Source organism: Nanorana parkeri, unplaced genomic scaffold (assembly GCF_000935625.1).
Source record: "Nanorana parkeri isolate BGI_ZX_2015 unplaced genomic scaffold, ASM93562v1 scaffold3082, whole genome shotgun sequence".
In the NCBI taxonomy this organism is placed as follows: domain Eukaryota; kingdom Metazoa; phylum Chordata; class Amphibia; order Anura; family Dicroglossidae; genus Nanorana; species Nanorana parkeri.
The window spans coordinates 1-19,210 of record NW_017309350.1 but is presented as its reverse complement, the minus strand read 5'-3'; the positions used below and the strand labels follow the sequence as shown (position 1 = coordinate 19,210).

General features: G+C 39.7%; 1 long non-coding RNA gene across 1 annotated transcript; it reads right to left on the bottom strand.

Annotated features, from left to right (window-relative positions):
• Positions 1-4,363: 4,363 nt before the first annotated feature.
• LOC108802747 lies at positions 4,364-18,816 on the bottom strand. Its single transcript, XR_001942235.1, has 5 exons — positions 18,676-18,816; positions 18,224-18,309; positions 12,110-12,179; positions 8,663-8,702; positions 4,364-4,749 (listed from the first exon to the last, which is right to left on the bottom strand). It is a non-coding gene; the product is annotated as an uncharacterized LOC108802747 (long non-coding RNA).
• Positions 18,817-19,210: the final 394 nt, after the last annotated feature.

Here is a 19,210-nt window from a genome sequence, read left to right as displayed (position 1 = left end):
GAGCGCCTTAAAAAAAAAAAAAGGGGGGGGGGGGCACAGTGTAAGTGTAATGGAAGCTGCTGTAGGGTAAAGATAGGTAAAGTTGACAGACGTCATAGGGAGAGATAAGTGTTAGTTGGGAATTGTACTTTAATTCTGATTGCTAGCTCTTTGCTCCTATTTTGGTTCTCATTATTAGGGCCTTTTATGTCTTTCATTTTATTTTGTAGTTGATTTGGGGTCAAACTTTTTCTTTTTTACTGCAAGGTTTCACTTCACTTTTTTAGGTGGTACTTTGAGGTTTGAGTTGGTCTTTATTTTCTATTGGTAGTGCCTTAATGTTAGATTGAACTGCTTTTTTTCTATAAAATAGTGGACTTTTGTTTCAGGGGTGGTATTTGGGGAGTTTTCATTTCTTTTAAATAAAACAAAATGTCAACCCTGAAACAAAAGCCTACTTTCTTTTAAATGGAAGCCTTGCAGCAAAAACCTCCAAAAAGCAGTTGAACCTATAATAAAGGCAACCATAAAATAAAGACCAAAATAAACCCCAACATACCACCTGGAAAAAAACACTTTTGAAAATTCCCACCAGAACAGAGGCCAAAACGAAGGAATTCAAACACCTAAGGGGGGCCCTTAAAACTTGCGGGCATCCAGACTGGGCTTTTGTCAAAATAGAAACATGGAGAGAAAAAACTGCCAAGAGTACCAGTGAGGGTGAAAAGCATGACAAATGGAAGAATTTGGTCATCCCATATGTAGCTGGGGTGTCTGAGAAACTCAGAAACCGGGTTTTTAAAAAACATAAACCCAGCAATACACTGAGGCAACAACTGGTTGAACCAAAAGACCCAACGCCAAAACGCAAGATGAACAACATTGTGTATGCAGTTCAGTGCAGTGAGGAGTGCTCAGGATTGTATGTCGGTGAAACAAAACAGCAGCTACACCAGCGTATGGCACAGCATAGAAGAGCCAGGATTCAGCAATATATCTACATCTGAAGGAAAAAGGTCACTGAGAAAGCTGGTTGGATGACCAGTGAAACATCTTCTAGAAAAATACAGCAAGTCCAGTTGCCTTGAGTTAAAAGGGAAACCTTGTAGCAAACTTTTTGTTGTTGCAAACAGGACAGCAGCTAAAAGTCAAATCAATCGCAAAATAAAACGAAAGGCAGAAAAGGCCCCTAATAAAGAGAACAAAAAAAGGCAGCTAAGGGGTTGATTGCCCTAAGATCAACTGTCCTAATAGTTATTTACTTTTTCAAACAGAACCATGTAAACTACACATACTATGTTGGATGTGTGATGGATGTAGCTGCTTCATGGCAATGTAAAGAAGAATGTTAGCATAAAAACTGGCATTCTACGAAAATACGGTATCACTGTATGTGCACTCGGTATTTTATTAGCTTCAGAAAACCTGGGCCAGCACTAAAGCTTACAAATCAGACATCTCAGGAACATTCTCTTTGTAAGGCTCTGCTCCTGTCTTGCTTTCTCCGTTTCATTTTGTCTCATTTCCTTATTGTGCTATCTTTTTAGTCCAACTATTCCAAACTTTTCACTTTGTTGGTCATGTCTGTCTATCTCTCGTCTTTCTGCTCTGTTCTTCCCTGCCTTGTTCTTTCCACTAACCCCCACTGTGCCTATATTAGTCTGTCAGTTCCCCAGAGCGCCGCTTCAGACATTGATGTAGCTAGTCTTGCTCTTTCTTGTTACGAGTCTGCATCTCAGCTTTGCTATCATGTGCTGTTTAGCCTGCAGTCCTCGTCCTGAATGCTGTCTTTGTCTTCCAATGGTCCGGTCTCTTGGTATGGACCTCTTTTTTTGGAATTCGTTATGATAGTCCACAACGCTATTGTTTAAAAGACAACTATCATAATAGTGTATTATTTAAAATGGTATATCCTGCTATGTGCATGCAGTTATTGCATGCAATTATAGAATTTGCGTGTTTTTTCTTTTTACATGCCATTTAAAATGTTATCTTCATTTGCATGTACAAAGCTGTGCAGCAGAAGTGACAGTTATGCAGGTTGGACAGAACACTGCTGCTGTGCTGAGCGACTTCCTTTCCACTGTCATTTGCTCGCCACAGCAGCCATTCATTCAGTGAACCCTAGTATATCTCTCAATGAATATTAGGCGTTCTCTGCTTGGAGAAGGGGATGTACTTTATCAGTGCAGAAGAAGTCGATCAGCACAGCAGCTGTTCCTGGACCCGGAAGATCATTGAAAATCACCTACTACAGTGCTTTACAGGATCCCTGTGGCGCTGCCAGGGATTATTTATAAATACGTACATTGTGCAAAGCCAAACCAATGTAAGCATATATACATTTCTATAGCTGGAGTTTAGCTTTATATCATGTGATTAAAGGAGAACTATGACATGAGTGATTTCCACTCACCTCATAGTTCTAAGCCGACCTGTGACAAGGAGACTGTCACAGGTCGGCTCAGTAGATCGGGAGGTGAGGGAAAACATACCGGGTTCCCTCACCTCTCGATCCTGTCACGGCTCTCTGCCGTGACAGGGGGAGGGGCTGGATTCCCCTCTCCCCGCTCCGATCTGCCAGCGCTGACTGGCGGAACGGACGGCGGAGGGGGCGGGTACAGCTGGCTCTGCCTCTAGGTAGGCAGAGCCAGCTGTCACTCACGCAGCTGGGCGGATTCCGTCATCTAAGTCGGGATCCGCTCCAGGTGCGGCGTCTCAGTATACCGCGAGCTGTAGCTCGCGGTATACTGAGCTTAGGGTAACGGGAGGACGCTAGTTTGTGTCCTCCCGTTACCCTAAGGAGAACTATGGGGAAAAACACTGACCCCATAGTTCTCCTTTAAAAGGAAAACCTTGTAAGAAACCCTACAAGGGACCTGTGATTTTGTTGCCAGATTCTATCCAGTACACCACCAGGGAGAGACGCCCATCACTTTTTGCTAATCATTTTGGAAAGCATGATTGAAGAAAGAAGAAACTTGACATACAAGAGGAATTAACATATGGAATGCTATCACTGCATGTATATATGGCTTACAGTTATTAGAAAACATTTTTGTTTTTAGGATAGTTGACCATTAACATTTTGCTATTGCTAAGCTTAGTCTCCGTCACTCAGTCAGTGCACCTACAGTGTGCTTGGTATCTGCCTTGCCTTGTTCTTCTGTTTGTTCCATGTGCTTCTTTGGCTGCTCTGTCCCGTCCCCCCAATGTGGTGTCTTGTCTCTGTTTCCCACATATTGTTTGTCTTACATATACAGTATATTATGGTTATAGTTTAAACTGTCCTTCCACATGAACCGTGCATGTGTATAACATATCCCGGCCAGATCACTATCTGCAAGGAGTTTGCATGTTCTCCCTGTGCTTGCATGGGTTTCCAATTGGTACTCCGGTTTCCTGCCACACTCCAAAGACATGGTGGTAGGTTAATTGGCTCCTGTCTAAATCAGCCCTCTATGTACACGTATGCATGTGAGAAAGGGACCTTGGATTGTAAGCTCCCTGAGGGAAGGGACTGATGTGAATGTGCAACTATGTAACCAGGTAAAGAGAAGTCACTAGCACTCCAGCGCGAATACAAGTCAATATTTACTGACTACAAAGTCACATAATCACAGGTGACGTTTCGGAACCGCAAGGTTCCTTCCTCAGGCAAAACAGAAAGTAGGAAGGAACCTTACAGTTCTGAAACATCGCCTGTGATTATGTGACACTTTGTAGTTAATAAATATTGACTTGTATTCACACTGGAGTGCTAGTGACTTCTCTTTACCTGGATTCATTTTGCGGAAGCATCCGCTGTCATTTTAGCACCCATCTGAATTTTCTGGGTTCTTTCACCGGTCAGGAGTGCGATGGGCTTCTACGTGTTTTGAAATATGCTGCATAACATTGTTGGCGCTATAGAAATACCTATAAAAAATATATATACCTGTATGTCGGGCATACAGTTCACATCCTGAGCTAATATTTTTTCCCCCAAAATAAAGAGAATTGCATTTTCTGTACGCACCATACAAATATTTTCTCCAAATTCACTGAGGATCACAGTGCTGCAATAAAGACCTTTGGATTTATACAGCCACCTGCAGGCCGTTCTTGCAGTGTCGTGTCCCTCAACAAACAATGGAGAAAATTGTTTTTTTGTATTCACTATAAAATTCTTTACTCTGAATTTATTGAGGGACACAGCACTGCAATAACGACCTGCAGGTGGATGTTTAACTAACAGGTATTTATTGCAATGAGAGGCATACTTTTTTAACCAAATACACATTTTTAATGTGGGTATTTATTTATTTAAATACTGTACTGATCATAGCAATTATTATGTCTTAAAATTGTAGTTCAGTCTTTAAACAAGACAAAAACGCATATGTATTGACAAAAGTAGCTTTATTTGCTTCTATTGTACAGGAAATCTATAAAGAGGTTGGAATATTTATTTAGCAGATTCCAGCATGCCAGTACAGTTAGGTTTTACAAAATAAGCACAATCTGAACAGAAAGTGCATACTGCTGATGCAAAATAGAGATAATGCCTCTGTCGTAGTGTTGCTGAAAGAGAGCATCAATCATAGCACGCTGTAAAATATGGAACCGTGAAGTAACTAAAAGGGTTACAATGATCGCTGTTTGTATACACATATCTGTTCTGCCATTATCTTCTCTATGTTGCACATGAAAATGCCTGCAGAAAGGCATGCAATAATAGCGGGAGGTCTTCACCTAATTAGTTCTTCTGATGATAGTACCACTTGTCCACTGCATACAGCATGGAAAGAAAAGAAAGAAGGGTGGTAGGGAGAGAAATAATACAATATTACTCATCTATACAGACAGAAAAATAACTTATAAGCTTATATAAGCACACATGGTACTGAATCCTTTTAGAGATTAACAATTGACTGCTTTATCCCTATAATAAAAAGGTTTACATTTGAAAGGATACATAGAGTAGCTGTTAATGAATATTTGCATTACAAAAATATGTGTGATGCTTTAATAACTCAATGCAGAGAGCTCAACACATTTGCTTAAATGTAGTCATTAGGGGTTTAACATTCAAACCATTTATGCTCTTAGTGATTTCATATGCTAGAATGGAAGGCTAGAAAAATGTAATATTTGTCTACATTAACATCAGCAGAAAGATCAATCCCTAGAATTCATAAAGAGTGTCATAGACACTCAATAGAAATCCATCTCCCATCCATGCAACAAATGGTGCGACTTGCATCCATGTAACCGTTGGTAGTGTTTATATGAAACTAAATTGCTTCAGATAGCATTTTGTCTGTGATACAAAAGTTACATGTGCAACACAATGTATTCCAACAAGAAAAGGGGTCTTATTTACCTACTGATAGGATGGTATTTCTTAATGAATTGGTGCAGCAATAGTACCAGAAGAACACGTTGCACATTAGAATTACCTGAATTTATTACACGGGTCAGAAACGATTGCATGGCTTTCATGAATTTGGCAGTGGACTTTCTAATACAGCCTTAAAGCCAGAAAAGTGTTGCAAATGCTTTATTTAATGTGTCCCAATATGTCCTTAAGTCTAGAATTGTCTGAAATCAGTTATTGCTTAGCTGGAAACTTTATTGAAATACATTTCTGAGCATGCAATAAAGTAAAGAACATTTGATACCATGAACAGTAAGGCCAATAGTAATCTGCACAATTGTATTCTAAATGTCTTGTTCCTAAGGGTCTGTGCACACCTAGACGACACATCACCGCACGTCAATCGTGCACGATTCCGCCCGGTCAATAGTCGCCTAGGCGTGCACCGATCGTGCTGTAGATGTGCCATTATTTTCTAATTGCAACCTAGTCGCGCCGGGCAGATTGCGCTAAAACAGCCGCGTGTTGTTTACCTTTTTTCTGTGATTGCTGTGCGGATGTCACCCCATTGAAATCAATGGGGCCGCACGGCAATCGCGGCTTGCATTGTGCAGGACCGTGCAATCCCAGGACTTGCGTTCCCGGATCGCGTAGGCCTGCACCTGGCCTGAGTCTACTGCATTCTAAGTCCAGAGTCCACAGTCTGTACTGGAGGGCAGGCTCATAAAGAGAACCTGTCCCCTCCGAAGGCTATGACACAGGAACTTGTTAACTATATTGCTATCGCACAGGGGTTAAGTGAAAAAAAATAAAAGAAATTAAAATTTTAAAAAAACTGATAAAAAGTAAAAACACAGAAAACATTATTAATGATAATAATCCGCAGAGCCCAACTTGAGACCCCCACATGGCTTGAGCGTGGCGTGCGGCTTGTGTGTGGAGCCGCGAACAGGTAATTAAATTGCTAGATAAAATCTTATAATTTGAGGAAGCTGAACCCCCCCAGGAAAAAAAATTATCTACGGCCCTGTTCACACCACACAGCCTATGTGACAAAAGGACATATCAATTGTTGTCAATGGCATCTAAGTCCACATTTCCTGTCTTTTCTTTCTTTTGAAGGTAATAGCTTTCTGCAAATTCAATACAAAATGTATAGGCGGAGTAGGAAGATTATAAACCTGAGAACTATAAACAACCTTTCTGTCATGAATAACATTCAATACATTTTTTTGTAGAGTTTTGTTTACAGAGCACTAAAAGAACCCCTAGAAACCTCACAATAGGAAACACATGTATAATAATGTAATTCCAGGCTTGCACATACAGTATAGCCTAGATGTGGAACTTTTGCAGCTTCATGTACTAAAACAAACTGGTGAAGTTGTCTTTGTATGTGGGATGCTCTGCAAGTTTCAGTGCTGCATTGCTTTTGTATCCTTAAACTGTGCTCCATAAAGTCTGGTAGCGACTATCAAGTTGAAGGACATCCAGCCCCTTTCTTAGTGGTTGGGCTTTTAGAAACACAACCCCACTGGCTCCGTAGTTGGGCTGTCAGAAACACACCTCCACTAGGTGTTGCCACTGTGCTGCTAACGTCATGATCAGGAGTAGCAAGCTAAATGCTAGATCAGCACTGCCACTGCTAGTAGAGGAGTTCTCTGCTCCCCCACCACCACCCACATGTCTGCCCACACTTTCTCCAGGAATTCTTAATAGCATGGCCACTGACTGATGGCTTGGGGCCTTTGGGAGTTGAAGTCTAGCAGAGAACACAAAGAGAAGGAAGATGCATAGGGCGGCCTGGCAAATTCAAGCATTCTTTTTGCAAAGTGCCAATAGGATACAGAGAGAGAGCTACATTTAAAATTAGTTGCCTAGACTTCTGCTTAAATTTAATATGCTCTGTAAAATAACAAATCATGAAGCAATTTACAGTCTACATAGAAACATTAAGTCCCTATGTTAGAGGAATTTACAATACAATTGCCCTACCACAGTCATACAAGCACATACATACTCTATAAACAACTAGGTCTTAAAGGAGGACTATGGGTCAGGGTTTTCCCCCATAGTTCTCCTAAGGGTAACGGGAGGACACAAACTAGCGTCCTCCAGTCACCCCAACCTCAGTATACCGGGAGCTAGAGCTCGCGGTATACTGAGCCGCCGCAGCCGGGACGGATCCTGACATTACTGTCGAGATCCACCCAGCTGCCGGATTGACAGCTGGCTCTGCCTATCTAGAGGCAGAGCCAGCTGTGCCCGCCCCTCCCCCATCTTTTCTGCCAGTCAGCACTGGAGGATCGAACAGGGGAGGGGGGAATCCCTGCAGGGAGCTGTGAGTGACAGTCATGGCTTTTTGCAGGGATAGACCAAGAAGTGCTCGAGCGACACTATGTGTTCGCTCACTTCCCGATCTACCGAGCCGACCTGCGACAGTTTCATTGTCACAGGTCGGCTAGAACTATGAGGCTGAGTGATTTTCACTCGCCTCATAGTTCTCCTTTAAGCCAACTAACATACTAGAAAACTTTTGGACGGTGGACCAAAATAGAGTACCTGGAGATAACCTGTACAAAAAGAGGTGCACCAAAATGGAAATTTGAAAACCGAAACTAAACCGAAATAAAAAAAAAATTGTCAGGCCGAAACCAAAAATTTTTATTTTATTTTTTTCAAATTGTTTTAATATTATTTCTTTATTTATTTTTTACAAACCTTTTAATGTTTTTATATTTATTTTTTAATTCATTTTTTATTAAATATTCTTATTTGTTACTTTACTTTTAGGGGCTTCTAAACAGACCCCTGATATTTCCCCTTTAAAATAGAAAAACCGATTGAGAACACAGAGTCCTCAATCTCTTTTTCTGCAGCCCCTGTTATCAATGAACAGGAATGCTCTATGAGTGTTCCTGTCCATTCAAACCATGAGAACATAGTATTACTATATCCACAATCATAAATGAACAGGAGGTGATGAACACTCCCATTCATTCATAATTGAGGATATAGTACACATACCATGTCCTCAATTATGTAGACACAGAGCAGCGCCCAGGGGGGGGGAAAGAAAGCAGGGATGCGCAAATGTATCAGCAGGAAAATGGCACTTTCGGCATTTAGCCAAAAGTGCAATTTTCGGCCGATATGTTTCAGTGGCCGATATAACGGTGCATCCCTAACAAAAAGCATGCAAAATAAAGAAACTTCTGAATGCATTATCCATCTTTGATATGCTTTGGTAACCATACATTCAATAGAATCAGTAAGAATTTTCCAATCTGCATCAGAGAAAGATGGAAAAATGGGTGCACTTACCGTCTTCTGGGATAGGGCTTGCAGGTCCAAATGGAGGTGTCTAAAAAAAGTTAAATGAAATTTGTGAGAATTGTAATTTACAGCAACACTTTATGTATAAAACCTTGGCATGAAAATGTTGAGTTATTTCCTATAGGTCGGCTGTCTATTTCTGTGTGTAAGTGCACTTAAACATCAATTTTCTGTTTAGTACTAGCTGTCTCTTTCCGGTACATGAAAAGCACCAAAAGCTTGTGGGATGATGGTAAATGGAATGCTTGCGAACTGAGACTAGAGATCTGTCAACACAACAATTAACAAAATAATTAGGTTCTAATGAGCCTCCAGGAGGAAAAAGCCCCCTAATACAACCCCCAAAAACAACAGTACTCCATTTTAAGCCAAGGTGGGACAGCAAAAATGTTGTTCTGATTCCATCAGCGAAATATGCAGACTTGAATCATTTGCTTCTCTCATTAGTGCACAGATTCATAGTTTTGATATGGCTTACAGGCAAAAATAATTGCTTGCAAGAGAAGAGCACAATTACTCTGTGCTGTCATCAATGCTGCCAGCTTGGCTAATGGGGAAGAACTATAATATAGGACATTGGTGGAAAGATGCAAGGTGCAATTGGCTTCCTGTATCTAGCTGAGAAAAAATGATTTGATATTCCTTGCAGACATTTTGTACAGAGATAGATAGATGTGTATCATTTATTTCGAAATTCTAGTAAATATGTTTGAACATTGTGCAGCAGACTCATCCACTATCACAGCCCAGGTGAGAGGAGATTAGACACTTCTCTACAGATAAATACTGTTTTGTTATACTACTCTCCCAGTTTCCAGCAATGACAGTCTACAGAGGATGGAAATCTGCATGAGCTTGTAGGCTATTCCATCACGGAGACTGAGCTCTATAATTTACTACATAACAATTAGAATTAAATCAGCACACTATTGTAAGACATTTTGCGGATACTGACGTGCATGCCTTTACAAACAGACAAGAATATTTTGTTGTATAGTTTAACCATTTTATTTGCTCCTTTAACCCATTGCAGTAGTGTTCAGTCTTTTTTTAAGTGGCCCTGTCGCTATAATAAACAAGCCAAAGCTAGCCATACCTGTAAAAGAAGAAAGTATACAATACACGTTTACCTATTCTTCTGCCCTCTACAGAGAACTCTGGTCCGTTGCTGAAAAATGATCCTCCAAAGTCCGCTGGTAAACAGACACTTCCGGGAGTGTCGACCTCTGCGGTCTTTGACAGTTCTCACTGGTTTCTCCTACTGAAAAACCAATGAGAGCTGATGTGGAGGTCAGCAGGCACAACTAGTGAGAGCTGTGTGGGACCATGGAGATAAACACTCCCAAACTGCCTGTTTCATAGTGGACCTTGGGGGACCTACTCACAGCAACAGAGATGAGCTAAGCAGCATGGGCATCAGGAGATGCAAGTACTTACAGTCTTCATTGACAAGTATAGCATGGATTTAGCATGTTTAATATAGACAAATTGCCAATCTATACAGATGTAGAACTTTTTTCTTTTTTTACAAACACTCACTGAGGGGAATTTATCAAAACTGAAGCAGATGTTCACTGCAACCAATCAGCTTCTCTTCAGTTTGTCCAGTTAAGATTTGAAAATGAAAAGGTGGATGCTGATTGCTTGCCATGCACAACTGCTCCAAATTCTGTCTGCTCCAGTTTTGATAAATCCCCCCCCCCCACTATGTATACACGTATGCATGCAAACTTGCAAAACTGTGCCCCGTGGTATATCTGTAAAAATAAGTAAAGGCAACTGGACATGCTGTATTGTCACGATCTGGCATCAGGTCTGGAGTTCAGTAGCTGAAACAGCAGGCAAATTCGTGGTAAAACAGGCCGGGTTTAGTACACAAGCAGACGGTAGTAGTATAGGAGCAGGCAGAAGCGTAGTCAGCGAACAAGCCGCGGTCAGTAGGCAAAGGTATCAGGTATGAAGCAGAAGACGATGAGAGCAGTCGGTGAATCAGCAGCCAAAGGTCGGTACACGGGTAGCAGTATGAGCAGATTGTATCACAGAGGGAGCAGGAAGCAAGATATTGGCAGGAGCACAATAATCTGGCAAACAGGAAGTGCAGCGGCATGGCTAAAATAGGAAGTTCAAGGGAGGAGCAAAGAGTTCAGAGTAAGCAGGCAAGGAGCTGTCCAAGGTTTCAGAGTGGCGCAGCAGGTAGAGCCACCGCCAGACACAGCAGAGGCCCTGGGTTCAGATCCGGACCCTGACATGTATTTTTCTTGAAGACGTTTCACGGGTGACCAGTAAAACGTCTTCAAGAAAAATACAGCAAGTCCAGTTGCCTTGACTTATTTTTTACAGATATACCATGACCTGGATGAATGAGAACCTTCACAGACATGTGCCCCGTGGCTTTTCCACAAGGTCTTACAGCCCTTGCACAAGCACAGTGCAGGACCTGGGATTCTTCGTGACCTCTTGATTTCAGCTCTGCTGGCTGAAGAGCCCAGAGGTCATTGACTTTACACACCTCCCTCTAAGTTTGTCATTAAGCTCCTACATTTGATCTGGGGTAGAAATCATTACTGTGTGGCTCCTCCTAGTCCTGTCCTGTGGTCTACCTTCTCATTTGTTGACAGGTTCTTGGCAAAGAATAAAATAAAAAAATTACCTAAAAAAAATCCTGTGAGAAAAAAATACTAAAGTTTTTCTTTAAATGTATAAAATAAAGAGTAAGGAATTGGATAGGGATTATTTTTGCATTACCAACTCTATGGCAATCTTCTACAGTGGTTTGGTTACCAATTGCTTCTCACTTCTAATGCCATTATCACAAATTATAAAAGCTATATAACATATGTCATGTCTCTAGCATATCGTTTTAATATAGATTGCTTCTGTCCCTTATAAATTTGATTTTGGGCTTGACCTAGTGGCCAAACTGCACTACCCTATATTACTGCAGAAACCTGTTTAGCATTGTTTGACCCCTGTTAGGCTTACTATGTCCTACAATCCCTCACTCAGAGAGGAAAGAGGTGCAGCCTTAGAAGCCCAGTAAACAATTTGAGGATGGCATGTGGAAAAAGAAAATACATTAATGTCCCCTTTGTGGCAGGATCACTGGTGAGCGCAGGATAGTTACATGTCGGAAATAGGTTCCAAGACTTCTACATACATTCTGACTTATTGTATAATAGGGGGATTTAGCTGCATGTCAAGCTGCACACAGACCACAGGGTAACATGTGACTAGGACAGAACATGCACAAAGAGTGGACCAAAAATGTGCCCCAAATAGTGGCACAAAGAGGTGAGAGGTAACTATTACTTATACACCCGTCTCCTAATACTACCTGCGTGCAAAATGCTTGTGTGAATTTTTTTTACATTACACTTTAAAGAAAAAAACATTTTGAATATATTCAAGTTGGCTTTGATCGAGTTCAGAACTTACAGCGTTCACAATGGCTTGAGCTTCTTGTTGTTTGCAGATAAAAGGACTACCATCTACAGTGGTGTTAGTGCTAAGGCAAACCAAACAGAATTTGAAATATTATTATTACAGGATTTATAGGGCGCCAACAGTTTGCGCAGCGCTTTATAATATAAGGCAGACATTACAATCACAATACAATTCAAGACAAGATGGTAAGGAGGGCCCTGCCGGTGAGGGCTTACAATCTAAAAGAAATATCAGTTATTTAACAGACAGATACCCGATGGCTTATATGCTTCTATATGTGCTGTTTTGTGCTGTTTATAAAACGATTTGTAAAGCCATTCATTTATCCAGCGAAACTGCATGTATATTCGTTCTGTGTGAATGACCAGCTTTTCTGAGAAAGAGGCAAAACTGAATGTTCTTAGGCTATTTCCTCTTCTGGTCAAATGTTCTTTAAAGTGACATTAATCCCTCAGATTTTTTTAACATAAACAAATACTGTAATGTGTGCCTTACTGTAATCCATGGTTGTTTCCCTTCTCTTTGCTGCTCTTCCTTTTAAATCTGTATCTCTTCTCATGCTGGGCAGAACTTCTGTTTTGCAGCAGACTGCCTTGTCTCTGAAATGGATACATGGTGTCTGTGTGAAGGTTCACAACCTGAGCAAGCACTACAGGAAGAGGCACTCAGCTGCAAAGGGAAGTTATCCCCAAGCATGAGAAGAGATACAGATTTAAAAGGAAGAGCAGCAAAGAGAAGGGAAACAACCATGGATTACAGTAAGGCACACATACCCTATTGGTTTATGTTAAAAAATCTGAGGGTTTAATGTCACTTTAAATATTATGCGTGGTAGTAAAAATAGGGTGATTCATAGGACCATAGAGGGAAATCATGACAATACAGCATTATGGCTATTAGATGGAGCTGAGCATCATGGGAAATATAAAAGTCTTAGTAACAAGAGATACAATGTAACAATCCTAAAGCAGGCTGGAGGGAATTAGCAAATAAAGGTTACCATTGATACTATGGGGATACCCATAGTAGCAATGGTAACATTTGTATGTGTTATGTAGGCAACTGGAAAGCTCAAATGCTTAAAAGGAGAACTATGGGGTCAGGGCTTTTCCCCATAGTTCTCCCAAGGGTAAGACACAAACTAGCGTCCTCCCGTCACCCAAAGCTCAGTATACCGCGAGCTACAACTCACGGTATACTGAGACGCTGCAGCTGAAACGGATCCCAACCATTATGTCTGGATCCACCTAGCTGCGTGAGTGATATTTGGCTCTGCCTGTCTAGAGGCAGAGCCAGCTGCACCCACACCCTCCCCGGTCCGTTTCGCCAGTCAGTGCTGGAGGATCGGCCAGGTGAGGGGGGAATCCAGTCCCTCCCCTGTCACGGCTCTCTGCTGTGACAGGATCGAGACGTGAGCGAGCGCAGGTATGTGTTCGCTCACTTCCCGATCTACAGAGCTGACCTGTGACAGTTTCATTGTCACAGGTCGGCTAGAACTATGAGGTGAGTGGAAATCATAGTTCTCCTTTAAATATAACCATTGCTACTATGGGAATCCCCATTGTAGCAATGGGAACGTTTGTACATGTTATAGACAACTGAAAAGCTCAATTGCCTAAATTACACCCTGATGTCTTGGGACATTATTTTGAACTCCGACTAGCTTTTACAAACTAGCAATTTTATGTAAAAGTTTTATGAAATCTGCAAACCTGAAGATGACTCTCACATATTAAAATAAATAATCACACAGCCTAAGAAATCTGAATAGTTTATTTCCTGCAGAGATTCTGGCACAGTATTTTTCTGGAATGATGCTTTGGCTCATTGCAAACAGGTGTTAGTTTCACTGCATGACAGTATCATTGCCAAGATAATATAGTATTTATCGTTGTGATAATATCAATGTTCACCTCAGGGTTAGGGCTTCGCATCAAGTTATGGAATTAATTTAGAGATTATGTTGAGATTAAAGGTTATTCGGTTATTTTTGTTAAAAGTACCGTTAAGTGGGGCTACCCCCGCAAGGGGTAAGTGCTCGTTTGTCTAGGGGGTCCAAATAAAGCTGATCCTGCGGTAGTCGGCACTCACCTCTCGCTCCTTCTGCTCCAGCTATGGAATGTCACTCTGTGCCCTCATGTCCAGTGTAAGTGAAAGGACCTATATAAGATGTGATGATGTCAGCAGTCCTTAGAATACCAGAGCCCAGTGAAGGGACGCTGGGACCGGGTTAGCAGCCTGGCAGGACTGAGGAGCAGGTGAGTATATCCGCTTTGTTTGAATGGGATTTATGGTCAGTCGGTGGGGAGCGAATTGTTTTGGTATACGAGGATCTGACACTAAAACTATTGCAGCAAAAACAACTAACCTAAATTTCAGAAGCTAAAAACTAAAGTACTTTAAGCAATTACCTCTTATAAATGTTATGCAGAATATCAGGTGTACATAGAAAACACATAAATTAATTATCCATCTTCATTCTGCTATGCTAGGCTACTAATGTGTGACATCAAATACAAATTTCTATGGTGAAGGAAAACTTGATGCAATATAATTTTCTCTAAGTTAGATAATAAAAGTTGACAACTTTTTCAATAATCGATTATAATCGATTATGTCGATTAGTTGTTGCAGCCCTAATAGCTTCAACAAAATGAATGCTCTAAATAAGGTGACAATCCTAAGAACTGGGTCAGATATATTTGTACATAATTCTTTTAATATGACAATTGATGATTCTCTCCAGTAGCTCATAGACATCTTAGTACCGGTAAAGTGTCTCATTGCCTCCTAGATATATTCAATAATCCATTACAGCTTGAGATATGAAAAATGACAGTTTTGGTAAAGTGTTGTAACTTCCCTTAGCCTAAAATCCTAGAGAAATGATATTATGATGTTCAGACCCACTTTACAAATTGTTAGATTTCCCATGTACTGTATAATAAGTTAAAAAGGTAGCAATGAACAAAGTATGAAAAGTATCCATATTTTCTATCTTTACCGGATGGAAAAAAATATTGCAAACACAGTAAATGGCAAAGTTATATCTTTAGAATGGAAACAGAAGAACATTGTTTAACAACTAGGAATCCTCGTTACAACTTTAATTCAGATGGGATAACAATATAGCATGATTTCTATTCTTAGCTCATCCATTAACAATCAGGTTACATTTTTCAACCGACACTACACTTTTGCTCATGCATAGATTCTAGACAGTTTATTGTGCAAGCCTCAGACAATATTTCTGGATCGATATGAAAAAAATCCATCCATCCAAAATGTGCCTCATATGGTGACAGCTCAAACACGCACTTCAGTAAATTATCCTTATTTTTGTTTTACCCAGTTTCTGTAGATGTTTTACGTTAAAGATATCTAAAGCCCAATTTTTTTTTGTTTATTTGGATAGAGTAGAGGAGGGTAAAAACTGGTGTTTTTTGGCCATATGTGTCTCATTAGGGAGATTTACGTTCACTTCCGGTTCTGTAGATTCAACAGTAAGTGAGAAGATATATTTCCATTATGAGGAAAATTTCCTCTTAGTTGTCATGGGAACAAGTGTCCCCACTGGAAGAATTACCCTCCATTTCATTCTAGTAGCAACTCAAAATTTTGGATTAACCCCCACTTTTATACTCCCTTTGACATTGATGATCACAGACAATTAAAAAGGGTGAATCTCCCCAACGGGACACAAAAATTAAACACTTGACCTCACCACTTTATCCAAATTTTAAAACAAATGCTTTGGCTTTATTTAAGCTTTTACAAATAACCTAAAGGTTTGCAAAAGTTATTTCATATATTCCCCAACCAACCTGTGATTTTGCTTCTAATACCTTCTATGAAAAATGCCTGCTGTACAGATAATTGTGCATTTCTTTGATTATTACAGCTTCCTAGAATATTATTTTGATATTTATTCTGTAACATATCTGGCAAGCTGTAAAGCTGGTATTTTAATCAAATTAACATTAAGAATGAACAGCTGTCAATAAAACCTGCATCCCCCCAAAAAGGAGTTTTGATCTCCAGTTGTGACAGTAGATGGCGATCCTGGCTTCAAATTATAGCAAGGACATTTTCAGTTCATTCATAAAACATGATTGTGTGTGTTTGAATGCAGAGCGATACAGTAAATGAATGTGGCTTGCTGCAGCAGTTTCCAGGGAGAAAGACAAGCAATGCAGACTTTCTAGTATACATAGAATATAGATTGCAATTAACAGAATCCTGCCAGCATAGAAATCCGCACTTGTTTTTAAGGGCTTGTTCACACGACGTCCGGATTCTGACCGGACCATGCCATGCACCCAAAATGCATCCCAATGTATCCCTATGTGTTTTATGGGCTACAGTTCTCACGAGCGCAGTCCGTTCCGGTCCAGACAGAAAAAATACTGCATGTCACATTTTGTCCGGTCTGGAAATGCACGAACGTGTCAAAAATGCGAAACGAAAATGCACTGCAGCTAACATACTGACAGCCCCACCCCAACCAAAATAATAATAATTTTCTGTACTTTTCAGCCTAAAACTAAAAGCCAAAATGTTTTTTCTTCCTCTAAAAACTAATAATGGTTTGGTTAGGTGGCCTACAATGTCACTGTTATTAAGTGTCACTACCTGTCACAAATAGGGACAGCGACATACTTTGAGCAGTGCCGTCATGAGGGAGATAAATTACAAAGATTAACCCCTTAGAGTGAAAAACAAATCTGCAGATCAGCTGCAGATTTTCATTGTAAGGAGTTAATTTTTTATAATAATTATAGTATAAAAATATATTTATATATATTTTTAATTTGTAAATTTTTTTTTTACACTTTACAATTTTTTGTGTCTATTATATTAAGCAGTCACTATGACTGCTTGCTAATTTAATTTTTTTTTTAAATATTTGGTTATTATTAGGCTGCGCCAAACTTAGGAACAGCCAATAATAATCTTAATGACACTGACCCTGACAGCATGACAGGATTAGATCTCACTAGGCTTCTGATGGTCCTCAGACGATCAGAAGCTTGATATATTTCAGCAAAAGAAATACATTGTTTCTTATTGCTGAAATGTATCCTTTCGTGAAGAATATATCTTTACAAAGCCTGTAAACACGGGACTTGCCCGATGTCTACGGAGCTGTCAAAAGTGAAATAGCAAAGCGATGAGTCATGTCCTGGTTCTACTATTTCACCTGTCAAATGCCGATCACCGGTATTTGTAACAGCTTCTTTCATTGATGAAAGAAAGGAGCTTTTCCAAAAGCTTAACTATTTAATTAATGGATGCCTCAATACTGAGGCATTTCAAAACCCTGAATAGCTGCTCACGTACAGTGTATGTGAGCAGTCATTTGGGCACTTCACAATGGAGACATACAGTGTACGTCTCCAGTCGTGAAGGGGTTAAACAGTTGTGAATTTATTTTTGCATGTATCTCACAGGCCTGATGAAAGGATCTTACACGGCAAAACAATGTTGTGCTATGTTTTGATTTTAAGAAGAAGATTTTCCAACAAGATCCTATGGTATACTGACCACATATTTTATTAGGCTCTAAATGAAGCTAGTCACAAGTCATTGCAGAATTTCTATCCAACATTTTAATTGAATATTTGTTTCATCAGCTTTATAGATAAAGGTACCTTGCATTATAATCGCTGTGCATTACTAGCCTTTAAAAGTGATTCTTGTGCTGTACAGTAAAACATTCAGAAAAGTAATATCATGAATACAGGAATACTGAAACATATGCAACACACATCACATTTTTTTCCTGTGCAGCAATTTATTACATTACACCCAAGTTCACTTACTTGCATTGATTTAAAATAAAGGCAAACAATTAAATCTCATATTTGATTTTTCTGTTCATAGGGAGGCAGACAGAGGTGTTGCATATTTTAATAATGCATTAAAAGCCTAAAAGGGCAGATGTTTGAATTAAAATTTAGAGAAGGAGATACAAAATAATGCATGCCTGGGAAAACAGATAATATTTTCAAAGAGATCCTCATGGCAGCCATTCCCTTTCAGGTATTCTTTGATCAGAGCAAGTACACACATCTTGATTTGAATCATCAGGAACACAGTACTCACCAGTTGATTTCTCCTCCATCTGACTTTTTGGTTACTAGTGCCTTCCAATGAGCATGGGTACATTTAATCACATCTATTGCAAACGCCTGTGAAAAAGGTATACATTATAAGTTACCATCAAAGGAATTTAAACAGCCAAGTGCATCGCTTTATTCCCATCTTTAAACTACAATGACTTTCCAGAGAATGAAGAGAAGACATCATTACATTACATTTATGTTCAATGTGCAGTCTAACAGAATTCACTGTTCACAAAGGCTGTTATAAATCAAATACCGGTACTACTTAAACATGGGACACAGGTCTCATCATTAGTTTGTCAGCCGTTTCAGAATTCAATCTTCTAGCACAAAAAGTTATTTTAATGGAATTGCTTTTGAATTTGTACTTCATCACACATTCCAAAAAACACTTTTATCTGTTTGTGGTGATGTGGCGGGCACACGCCTTACCTTATTTTTGAATTCTGCATTAAAGGCAAACTGGTTCTCTTGTTTTCCATCAGGAACTTTGTAACGTCTAAACCAGTCAACAGTGGATTCCAGATAACTGGGTTTCAGTCTTCTGACATCTTCAATGTCTAAAAGTAGATAAAGCATTGTTTTTATAGCAAGTTAATTATATTAAAGAGGAACATTATCCATATCTTTAAAATAACAACAAACACGTTCAGTAATGACAATTTACAAACAGATACTTCTAGATAATTGCCGACTTTGTATTCTTTGCATACCTCATTTCTCTTTTCCTCCTTAGTCTTCTGACAGTGGTCATGTTAACTAAGGGCAGGTTACTATAGATCTCCCTTTACTTCCTGGAATGTTGACTCAGAGGTAAGTGTGATGCATTATATCATTTAAAATATTGATTTCTTGATTTTGGGTAAAGTTGGGGGCGTCTTATACATGGGGGCGTCTTATAGATGGAAAAATACGGTACATTTCATCTTCTTTTTTACTTTTCAAAGTATTTTATTGGTTTTTAACA